The sequence below is a fragment of the Marmota marmota genome, unplaced genomic scaffold, assembly GCF_001458135.2.
Source record: "Marmota marmota marmota unplaced genomic scaffold, marMar, whole genome shotgun sequence".
Taxonomy (NCBI): Eukaryota; Metazoa; Chordata; class Mammalia; order Rodentia; family Sciuridae; genus Marmota; species Marmota marmota.
The window spans coordinates 13,303,637-13,316,052 of record NW_026000075.1 but is presented as its reverse complement, the minus strand read 5'-3'; the positions used below and the strand labels follow the sequence as shown (position 1 = coordinate 13,316,052).

At 36.5% G+C, this 12,416-nt stretch overlaps 1 long non-coding RNA gene across 1 annotated transcript in view; it reads left to right on the top strand.

Annotated features, from left to right (window-relative positions):
• Nucleotides 1–4,774: 4,774 nt before the first annotated feature.
• LOC125620068 overlaps nt 4,775–12,416 on the top strand; it is a 40,586-nt gene continuing 32,944 nt past the window's right edge. Inside the window, exon 1 of the long non-coding RNA XR_007351656.1 lies at nt 4,775–5,069. This is a non-coding gene — a long non-coding RNA (uncharacterized LOC125620068). The remainder of the gene's footprint in view (nt 5,070–12,416) is intronic.

Genomic DNA, 12,416 nt, shown 5'->3' with positions numbered 1-12,416 from the left:
AAGGGGCTCCAGGGTGTACTAGTATAGGGAATGATGACTCCTCTAGAGATGAGACATAGAAAATATTTCTAAGTAGTTTGCTTCCCATTAACAGGGTCAGGTCCTATGGACTCAAACACAGACATGTACTCTTTTCTCCTTGGTTCATTTGCTGTTTGCTATTGTTCTTATGGCTTATTTGTTTTGTTTAAAAAGTCAACGTTTTTACAAAGTATTTTAACAAATAATATGCGTGCTTGAATAAAAATTTCAGAGGACATGGTGTCATGCCTGAAAGAGCCACAAATCTTATTGTTTCTAAAGATTGAAACATGCTCAGACTTGATCTGGATGAAGAATCTTTAGTCTATGCAGATACAGCACAGCACTCCCTGTATCTTCTTCCACTTCCCTTCTCAAATTATGTATGAAACGAATATTGCAGACTGGTTGCTCCCCAGTGAATCCTAAACTGTCCTGAAGATCATTTTCTACCACCCTGAAAGCTTAACTACAGCTATGTTTAATTGGCGCTGGTGGGCAATTCATCTGGGGCGCTGCAATGTGACTATTCAGGAAATGTCTGGCTGCCATAGTGCTGGCGGGCTTATGCCTCTCAAGTCTCACAAGATCACTTGTCAAAATGTTTTGGGCTGCAATGTTGATGATGTGTCCAGTTCAATCAATCAATCAGCAAATATTTATGTTAAATGCATTTCTATCAGTACTGCTGATATGACACGCCCCCTCTGCTGGCCAAGGTGCTCACATGAGTGGTGCTGAGGCAAAGACCAGGCTGATCAGTGGTTGGGTATTTTGCTTCTGGCCCTTTCCAAATGGACACACCAATTAATCCACCAGCTGGTAGTTATTGAGCACCTACTATGTGCCCACATTTTTTGATAGGCTTATGTTTCTTCCAGTCAAATGAAACTCTCAAAACCTACAGCTCTCTCCCTCCCTTTCACGTTCCTTTGTTTTTACAATAACAGTTATTATATTAACACCTAGCATTTATGTGGAATAGTGTTGTTAACAAAGTATTTTTATTCTTCATTCTTCCAAAAATGCTGACAGGGAGGTGTTTTCCCTCTTCTACAGCTAAAGAACCAGGATATTGGGATTTGTCCAAAGTCACAGCCAATGAAGAGTGACTTTCACCAGCACCACATTTCTCTCTGTTACACATAAAGCACAGTAATAAGTACTTGGGTTTGGAAACAGGATTGATAATGAGATGAGTAAAATAGTTTTTGACCTCAAAAATTTAATATCAGAAGTAATGCAATAAATTGGTCTCATTTGAAATGAGAACTGAGAGCCCAATACATTTCTAAACCACTCCCTCATTTCCATAGAGTGATGACCCGAATCTTTGGCATCTTCCATCGCTACCCGGAGCTCACAGGAGTCTTCCTGGCACATGTCTGTCTTTGGACCTGATTCAAGCTACATTTCTCAGATCCACACTTCTTGAAGTCTATGTGTACAGCTGTACTCAATGCAATGTCCATTTCCTTACCTTCCCTGGCTCTCCAATTCACTCCAGTGTGGCTGCTGGCCCTGCTGTTCCGCTCAAACAGCTTCTGGGAAGGTCATGGTTGACCTTCGTGTAACTGAAGTCAAAACTATATTTTTCTGTCTTTATCTTTGGATTTTCATGAGGCAAAAAAATTGTGGTAAACAAAGCATGAACTCTGAGGTTAGACCACCTGGGTGATATAGTTCGCGTCTTGGGTGTCCCCAAAGCCACGCATGTTAAATGCTGGTTCCATAGAGTGTCCCTTAAGAGCTGAGGCCCAGTGGGAGGTTTCAGGTGATGGGGGGAATGCCCTTGAAGGGGATTATGGACTCCCCCATTTCCTCCTCTCTGTCTCTCTTTTTGTGTCCCGTTTATGAAATGAATAGCTTTATTCAACCATGTTCTTCCCATAATGATGTACTGCCTTCCCACAGGCCCAAAAGCAATGGAACCAATTGATCATGCACTGAAAACTCCAAAACTATAAAACAAACCAAACTTTTTTTAGTATTAATTCTATTATCTCAGGTGTTTGTTGCAGTAGTGGAAGGCTGACTTACACACTTGGCTTTCTAGATGTGCATCCTTAAGCAAGGTACTTAAACTCTCTGTGCTTCACTTGCTCCACCCCCAAATTCAATATGACAATAGCGTCTACGTCATAGTACAGGTGGGAGGATTCCATGAACTCATACATGTAAAGATCTGGGAAAATAACTGACTCGTATTAATGTTATAGGTATTAGATATTATTATTTGTTATTACTTTGTCAGATGCTTGACATGCTGATATGGTTTGGATCTGAAATGATCAACCTATTGATAGAATTATAATTTAAAAAGTGGGCTATTAAGAAGTACTAGAAGTTTAGACGATGATGCCTTATTAGAAGAAGTTGATCCTTAGGGGCATGCCTTTGAAGGTCATATTTTGTCCCCAACCCCTCTTCTTCCTGTATCTCTTTTTTCTTGGCCACCACCAGGTGAGTAGCTTTGCTCCATCAAGTGCACCCAACCATGATGTTCTCCCTCCCCATGGGCCCAGAAACAACACAGCCAACTGCTCATGAACTTAAACCCCTACAACTTTTAAGTTAATTTCTCAGATATTTTGTCACAGCAATGAAAAGCTGACTAACACACATATTAATCATCTTTATTCTTTTTTATTTTGCTTAATATTTAAATTTTAGTTGTCATTGAACACAATATCTTTATTTATTTATTTTTATGTGGAGCTGAGGATCGAACCCAGGGCCTCACACGCACATGCTAGGCGAGCACTCTACTGCTGAGCCACAATCCCAGCCCCCATCTCATTATGCTTTAACTCCAATCATCCATTGATTTCTCTGGGACCATGTACTCATGATTTTATACTATCTGCTATAGTCGTATTTCTCACTCTCCTTTGCTATATTTCCACCCCCTCTCTGTTCTTCGTTTATTTATTTTTTACTTAACAAATAAATATTTAAGTTTTTCAAGTTTTACTTACAAGGTTTACTCTTTATATAATTTTTCTACCCCTCAACAATCTCATCAAAATTCACACATTAGAATATTAAATTCATTCAAATTCTCTTTCCAGCACAGCTTACTCCTCTAAATTCTTGGTTGACATGTCAAACTGCCTTTTTGACATCTCCACTTCAATGTCTCCCATACATCAACTCAACTTTTCTCCCAAAGCAGTCACTTTCTGGTATTCCCCCCTCAGTAAATATAACCAGCATTCAATGTGTTGTTGAAGCTATTAAGCCAAGAATTTTCCAGACTACTTCTGTCACACCCATCCCTGATATCTAATACAAGCCCTAAGGATAAGACCTTCTTTATCCTCTGATTCACATTCTTCACACCCATGCAATATCTTTAAAAGAACTCTCTTCTCACTGCTCTAACTTATGTCTATTTTCCACACATTGAAAAGAATGATCCTTTCAAACATGAGGAAATCCTAGCATTACCTGATTAAATCATGCCAATGTCTTCCTTTCACTCTCATAATAAAGTCATACTATCTACTTGACAACTCACAAAACCTACAAATGTCAACTTCAAATCATCCCGTACTTTCTCTACTTTTCTCAACCGTAGTTCTTGACTCTTCTTCATTTCATTGAAAGCTCCTTGCTCCCTCTCAGAGCAAGGATGTTGCACATGCTGGTCCTTCTGTTCTTCTCCTCTTTGCCTACTCATCATGACATCTTGGATGTGGCATCACATCCTCAGGAAAACCTCATCTGACTTTCTCAACTTGATAACATCTTCATCTCTCTCCTCTTTGTAGCACTTACCATGGTTGCAGTTTTACATACCTTCTTGTCATTCTTTGATTGTGTCTGTCTCATATAGTCAACTACACAAACTCAATGAGGCTACGCCTTCCAGGGTGGGTATTTCCACTGTTTAACCAGGATCTGGCATATAGATGCACCTCCAAGATGCATTGGTTCACGAAACTTAACCCTTGGCACTCTGGGTGCATCTCTGCAGGAATGTTAGGTACAAAAATACATGTGTGCTAATTACAGTATCAACCAACTCTGCTTAAATCCTGGCATGATTGAGTACATGTGGTCCCAGAAATTGAGGACAAATGAATTAGAAATCTGTCAGAGTACATCATAATTTCCATGACTAACATAACTGTAAGAATAGAACATTTCAATTCCGTTTGTCTTAAGATTGCTAAGATGCAACTCCTGGGTCCTCTGTATTCATGGATGACCAAAATATAACAACATAATTTTATGTATTAGTTATGTCTTATTTGTACTCTAACATATAACTAGTATTTGAATTATTTTTTCCCTTGAGAGGAAGCTGTTTTAAATTATGAAGACTAAACTTAGACCCTACTGATAGTCCCAAAACCACAGTAAGGGAACAAGCTGGGAATTCCATTATTTTATCTTCAGGATGGCCAGAAATATTTCAAACTTCAGCCTTTTGATGACTTCACAGATGAATAACAATGTGGTTGGCTTTATTAAAAAAAAAAAAGTAGGAAGAAATTAACAGGCATTTCTTTTCTGCAATTCCATCCCAGAGCATAATAATAAAATAAATTATTTTACGTCCTTGATGTTCAAATGTCAAAAACTTCAAATTTCTTACATAAACAAAATCAGATGACTCTGCTTGGAAAACTTTTTCCTATTAATATAGGATCTGTTTTTTTTTTTTTTAAAAAAATGCCTCTGGACAGTTCATTTGAATGGCCACAAGAGAGCAGTAAGAAATTAAACCTTAGGAAGATGACTCACAGTCACACTGTTCTGTGTGCTCTCTGCTATTAGGAAGGATTGAAAGACAAGCCCACTCATACTTGTTCTTGGATTTAGCAATATACTTTAGAATTTATTCACTTTACTTTTTCTTCTTGAAAAGCTATTTAGGAAGGCAAATATAGACAACATGAGTAAATTAAGTGAAAAGAATCAAAGCTTTTAGAAAATCAAGTTCATGTGTGAAAATAGAAGAAAATAATTACCCAGAGCAAAGGGACATCTTGAAAGGTCATCTGGCCCATCCCTGTGGATTATGCAAGCCTGACAGAAAGGTATGTAACCCATTTACAAAGTACCCCAGAAGACTTCTGTGACTCTTTCTAGAGCATAGTCAAATTTTTAAAATATTAACTATTAGGAATTTTTTAAATGTCTAATCCTATTCTTCATGTTATAATTTAACCATTATTCAAAAAAAAAAATATCTAGGGACATCCTGAATCTTTCTCTAATGCCCATCCCTATTTCTTTATGCATCCCTGCTCATTTTTTTAAACATTTTTTTTTAGTCATAGATGGACACAATACCTTTATTTTATTTGTTTCTATTTTTATGTGGTGCTGGGGATTAAACCCAGTGCCTCACACATGCTAGGCAAGCACTCTACCACTGAGCCACAACCCTGGCCCCACACCCCTGCTCCTTTTAGCCTATATTAGCTTTGCTACTTTTTACTTAGAACTTGGATGCTATTAATTTTTAAAAATAATTTAAAAATAATAAATTTGCAAAATGACTAGCAGATAGTTTTAATATATGAGACACTGTTAGAAATTAGTCTAGAAAAACATTAAAGACCAGCATAAAAATAATAAATAATAAGCAGGCAGTTTGCAAAAGTAGGATGATAGTCAATATACAGACAAAAATTGTTCATGGTAATCAGTAAACAAAAAATGCAAACTTCTGGGCATGGTAATGCATGCCTGTAATCCCAGCAGTTTGGAAGGCTGACATAAGAGGATTAGTGTCTCAAAATAAATTTAAAAAAATGGCTGGGAATGTAGTTCAGTGGTAAAGTGCCCCTGAGTTAGACTCCAATAGAAGAAGAAGAAAGAGAAGGAGAAGGAGAAAAAGAAGAAAGTTGAAATAGCATATTTTATGTTACTAGATAAGCACAGATTTAAAAGGACAACAATGTTGGGTATAACAAGAAAGAAAAGCTACACACAAACACAGGTCACAGTGGGAAAAACTTTCAAAAATTAGTTTAAAAATTCATATCAAAAAATTTTAAAATGTGAATTTCCTTTAACCTAGTAATTTTATTGATAGTAATTAATTATATGGAGACAACCAGGCAAATAAATGTCTTTGTTTTAATAGTAAGAAGAATTAGGAAAATAAGAACTTGAATTGTCTCAAAAAGGAAAATGAGTAAATTAAGGTATACCTATACAAATGGATTCTCATGAAAGCCATTACAAATGCTACGGATACATGTTCATTGACATTGAACTCCACGGCCCATTTTAGTTTAAAATGAGGTTGAAAACATCACATATAGTATGAATCCAGCTAGGTAGAATCCAGGACTGCTTTAAAAGATGTCTGGATGATATAAACCAAAAAGGCCGTCTGCCTGGGTAATGGTCTTATAGATGTTTGTTTTTCTTTTTCAGAACTTCCTTTAGGTCTGAGTTCATTTTCTGTTTTGTTTGTTTGTTTGTTTTGTTTTGCTTTTGCTTTTTTTTTTTAGGTTGGTTTTGTTTTTTAACAGTTAGTGTATGTTGCTTTCAAAATTTGTAAAAACATAAAAAAGCTATTTTTGTGTTGGCAGATAATCTTCATAATCTTAAACATTAGTTTGGTGAATTTGTGAGAGGTTTGATGCTTAATCCCCATATATCAAGTTGCAATGAAACCATGAATTAATAAACTACAATCTGTGACATTCACATTTTCTTAATAATGTGAAAGAAAATACATAACAACTTGATTTACTAGGGTAAATCAAGTTGGGTCTAAATGAAACTAATACAACCAGATAAGCAATTTTTTAAAAATTCACTCAAATAGATTTTCATACTTCATAACATAAATACCTTTGTATTTCAAGGGAAAAACAAACAAACAAACAAACAACAACAACAACAAAAAAAAAACCTCCTTACATTTTACCCATGAGCTACCCAGCATCCTGGCATTTAAACTATTTGATTTTTTTCTGAATGTTTTAAAGAACCATATTCTCATAGATTTTCAGGTCCACATTTAATCTGTAACAAGTATGATGAAGCATATTTCAAAAGAACCTTTATTACTCCATGTGGCCTCTGTATAGCTGAGGATAGCTTACACAATGATAAAAAATCATTTTATAGGGAATTTGCAATTACTACATATTTGGTAAAGAATATTACATTTCTTAGCACAAGATCTCAGTAATTATTTAATTTTGGCTGAGTTTGAATTATCCCTATATTTTCTAAAGTTATCCACCACCAAAATATCTCCTATGAACCTCCTATTAGATTAGACCTCAAAACAACACTGCAAGCTATGTATTATTATCTCCAATTTAAGATGTTAAACTTGGGCTCAATACTTGGCCCAGGAATGGTGTTGCTGAAACTAAGAAAGCATCTCACACACTATGCAGCCTCCACAAGCCTGGCATCTATTTTCTTAATAGAAAAGATAGCTTTTCCCCAACTGTTCACACTTTGGGGCTCGTTTTCCTCGTATTACTGAACCCTTCCAGATGGAAAAGGTATCTGAGATTTTCCTCCGTTTATGCTTCTGGGAAATGATAGTCAGGCTCTGATGGTGGATAGAAGGCAAAGCAGTCCAATGGACAAGTCATAGTTTAACCACAGATAGTCCAAAGCACCTTGAAGTTGCTATCCACTTTTTTGTTCCCCATTTGTGGAATTGGAGCAGGTGTCCCTGCTACCCTTATTAACTGGTTGCAACTCTGCACCCCTTCAGCATGTATTTTATCCTTCCCAGAAAAGTTTAAAAAAAATTGTGTCATTGAGACTTGAGAGCAGAAAAGGAAGTAAATGCCACTGTTTTATCCATCACAACTGAAAATCTAGTGTTTAGCAGCCAATCAAATTTTATTTGAGAGCCAGAGCCTTTAAATGCTCTCAAGTGCTGGGCTCCCAGGATGACTTGAAACAGGACACAAGGCTCTGGTTGCACAATAAGGAAAGCATTGCCGTCAAGGATGAGTAAATGCACTAGTCATTTCCAGTCTTCCTCTGGCTAACTTTGAAAAGGAATTACTTAACCTTGCACTGGTCTTCCTCTCTTTATTAAAAAGCTTTGTTGAACTTCTCTTTGTCAAAGATCCCACGATGCTTACCACAATCTCTTCCTACCCTTCTCATTCCCTGAATGGCAGTTCTTTCCACTCCCTCACCTTTCATTTCTGCATGCTTTAAAATATGAAAAACAAGGGGATAAGTTTGAACTTTAATAAATCCAAGGGAAATAAAAAAGAGCAAACACATTCAAACAGCAAATAGGCAGAAAGTAGGGACACAGGAGGCAAGGAGGGAAGGTCTCGATCGAGTAGGGTGGGGATCAGAAACGTGTGGTGTTTCCTCTGCTTGGCATGAGTCACTTCACATGAACTCCATCTAGAATAGGGATATGTAAGAACACTTTCTTGAAGACATTCTATGTGAGCAGACACAGTAATTGGTAAAAACTGTTAGCAAGTTGTTTCTATAAAAACTGCAAGTATTATTTTTATCCCTTCCTTAGCTTGCATGGCCTTCACATTTCAGGAACCGAGACTGTCTTGCTGATGTTAGAAGAGGGAGTGTTATCACTAATTATTCTCTATTTATATGTAAATATTTGGTTATTTTAGTAGAGTTAATGAGTTATATGGTAAATATGAGATTGTTCAACTTATTGAAAATAAAAATCAGATTCCATTTTTTTTTTCAATACTGACTGGGAACCTGTTTTGGGTTCTATTTCTAGGCAGTAATAGAAACTAAATAAATGCAAAGTTCTGCCAGATGTGGTGGCACATGACCTGGGATGCCAACGCAGGAGGATTGCAAGTTTGAGGCCAGCTTCAGCAGTTTAGCCAGACCCTCGGCAACTTAACAAGACCTTGCCTCTAAATAAACAATAGAAAGGACTGGGCATGTTGGACAGTGGTAAGTGTCCCTGAGTTTAATCCTTGGAATAAATAAATAAATGTAGGATTCTGACAAGAATTAGGGCAATGGGAAAAGTGAATGAAAATCAGTGAACTCCGTGTTAGTTGTAGTAGATTGAGGCTCTGAAACCCATCCTGAGCTTTTTCTTCTTAGTGAAGAAACTAAGGTAAACTCAACAATTTGGTCTTCATCCACTGGATGACTATATTCTGTAAGCTATGGTCCAACAGGAATAAGGTGAAATCATTTTCCTTAGATAGCACACATCATGCACAGAAAGACAAAAAAAAAAATACAAGTAAACTAAAAAAGCAACTAAATAATATTGGTATTAATGAGTGCAGTGAAGAAAATAAGGTAGAATGGAGATTCCCTCAGGGATTTCTTTAGATACAGTGCTCCTGGAGGAGTTCTATAAGGAGCTGCCATGAGGGACCAGCTGAGACTTTAAGGATGAAAGAGAGGATGGTAGTAAGATGGAGCAGGAAAAGAGCCTTTTAAAATGAAGGAATAGCCATCTCAAAGGTTTCAGGAAAGAGCCATTAGGCATGGAACAGAGAGACTGGTAAGAAACGAGGTCAGAAAAATGGTTCCTCCCAGATAGTGTCTGGCTTTTGATGTCACAGAAAGGATCCTGGATGTTGATCAGAGTGCAGTGAGAAGCCACTGGAGCATTCCAGCAAGAGGTGAACTATGTCACCTATGCTCATTTTTGAAAGAAAATTCAGCCTCCCCTGTGGGGAAATAATTATAGGATGATAAGAATTAAAGGACAGAGGAGAGGAGTTCAGAACCTGCTATATAAATCAGGAGAGCCAAGATGGTGCCATGTACCAGGTTTATCATGCAATATGAAGTAGGATTGGGGCTTTTCATGGTGCCTCTAGAAGTCTTTGGCAGCGTTCCTTTGGAAGATATTCATATTGTCTCACAAACTGAACTTGTTGGTAAGAGTCAGAACTAGAGCCCGAAACAGATGTGCTAGCTCCATAGCTCTACCTAGAAAAAAACATTTTCAGTTTTAGTTCCATTCATCATGATTCTCTTCTCCACTTCAAGATCATTGCAGGACAACTTGAATTGTGGATGATGCTTACTGTCTTCATCCTCACCTGCTGCAACCCCTAGAATTGTCAACCTCCCCAAACCACTACAGCAAAGAAGAAGGAGGCAGAGATCCCAAGTTGTTCATGTTAATGTGGGAAATGAGAGGTAGAACTGCTGGCAGAACACAGGTACTATGCCTGGATTTCAATAATGCTGTAATCAGAACCACATTGCTTCATAACGGGAAATCTGGGCTTCTAAGAACTGTGAAGTGGAGATTTACCAACTGACCGAATCATGCAAAGAAAATGTCAAACTGTAGTAACAGATTTTTGTACTCTTGTCTGCCTGAAGAGCAGAGGTTGGGGCCCCTGTGGGGCACAGATCACGAAGCACACAATTACCCAAGCTCCATGTCTCAGTAAAGAGTTTTGCTTAAGTGTGCCAGATATTGTTAAAAACACAAAGAACCCTGTTCATAAACACCAGGCTTTATACTGATCCAAAAGCACATGTTTATTTGTGTGGTCAATGGTCTGCATATTTTAAGAATCATGTAAATAATAAAGTCAAACTACTTTATTTAGTATGAGTGAAATTGATGGCCCAATAATCAGACACATTTGTGGGCCGATGTATCTGTACATATGCTATTGATGAGAAATAGTTACTGTACACATGTGAAGGAATTTATGAAAACATACTTCAAAATTTACATATTTTTTCTTCTGAAGGGATCTCTCCTTCATTTTGTGAATATAATTATAAAATAGATTTTTTTTTTTAAAAAAGTGACTACAATGGCTATTGCTTAGCCATGCTTCCAAGTAAAAAGTTATACAGCAATTTAAGATCAATCAGACTTGGAGTGGCAAAGGTTTCTAACCCATTAAATATAATCAGAATATCTGGATAATTTCTTAAGTTTTACAGTGGGGGAAAAAGTAGGTAACTCTTTACTTTTGAAACTGAGACAATAGGTTTTCTCCCCATTTGAACCTTAACCAGAAAAAACTGGAAAAAAAAAATCATTTCAATTTCACTGAATAAAGTATTCAATCATAACTACATTTTAAGATATGCATGAGTTTCTGGGTTTCCTTAAAATGCTCTAAAATTTATTTTAACCAACAAATGATTCTTTTAACTGAATAAACCTTTTTCTTAATTTTTTTGTTTTTAACTATGGCTTCACACTTTTGTCTACAGTAACCTGAAACCTCAATTCAGACATTACTCACTGTAGATAACTGAGCCTCAATGAAGTTATCATCAATTATTAACCATTTTTAGATATTTATTTTTCTCAGGTCCAGCCAGCGATAAGTTGAAATTGGCATATAAATAACACAAAATCATTTTCTGATTTTCAGAAAAGCATAGCTGCTCATTTGCTGAACTTTACACCAGGATCTGGGATGACAAACTTTTCCCTTCTATGCCCAAGGCTAGACATCTCCACTAGAACACAGCATACTTTTTTTCTCAGACCTGCCTGAGACCTCATGACAGAATCCACAGGGATCTACTGCAAAAAGATGAAAATAGTAGAGGAGAAGAAACCTCCTTGCTCTTCTTGACCAGTGTGCAGTTTTGGATTGTATTTTTTTTTTTCACATGACAGGAACATAAAAAAGAACTTCTTATTCATGTCACACTTTCCAGAAAACTGCAGAGGAAAGAGCAGAGAAGACATCCAGGACTGAAAAGTACTGAAAGTCAAGACCAAAAGATGGAGGGAGAGGGAAAGTAACTCATGTGTGCCCTGCACATGTAATCTAAATAAGATAATCCACGCAGAATAAGTCAATGACAGCATTGTCAAAATGGAAATTTGAAGTGCTCAGCGAAGTCAGGATCTAGTCCATCGCCACTCAGTTCACCATGTTTCTATGGCCAAGTCTTAGCATATTACAGCTTTTGTCTGTGAGCTGTAATTCATGGGGATGGGGCATGGTTTAGTATTGTTCTTAATTTTAATTCTATGGAAGAGTTGATTATGGGAGATCATATAGCAGGTGAAATGTTTGGCTTTAATGAGAATCAACTGCATAAAAGTTCTTTTTGGGTATTGGAGTAATACCAAATAAAAACAAGAAACAATACATTTGATAATCAAAAGAAAAAAAAAACCCTGTCATTTTAGGAATACATTTAAAAAGTAAGTTTCTTCTTAAATACCATTAATTTGCATTCTTATGAATAAAAATATATACAGATTAAAATAAGATCAGTATTTGAAAATTAACTATCAATGTAAATTAAGAAGTCTCTTAATTAGAGTAATTAATATTGTTATGTTTTAGCATTCAATACCATATATTATTTTAGTTTTCCCAATAGCTAAAATAAAATTCCTCAAAATATACTGTTTATAGCCTCATGGTTTGAATAGATCAAATGTACACTCTGGTAAGAAGAGAGACCAGCTTACAAATTTAGAAATG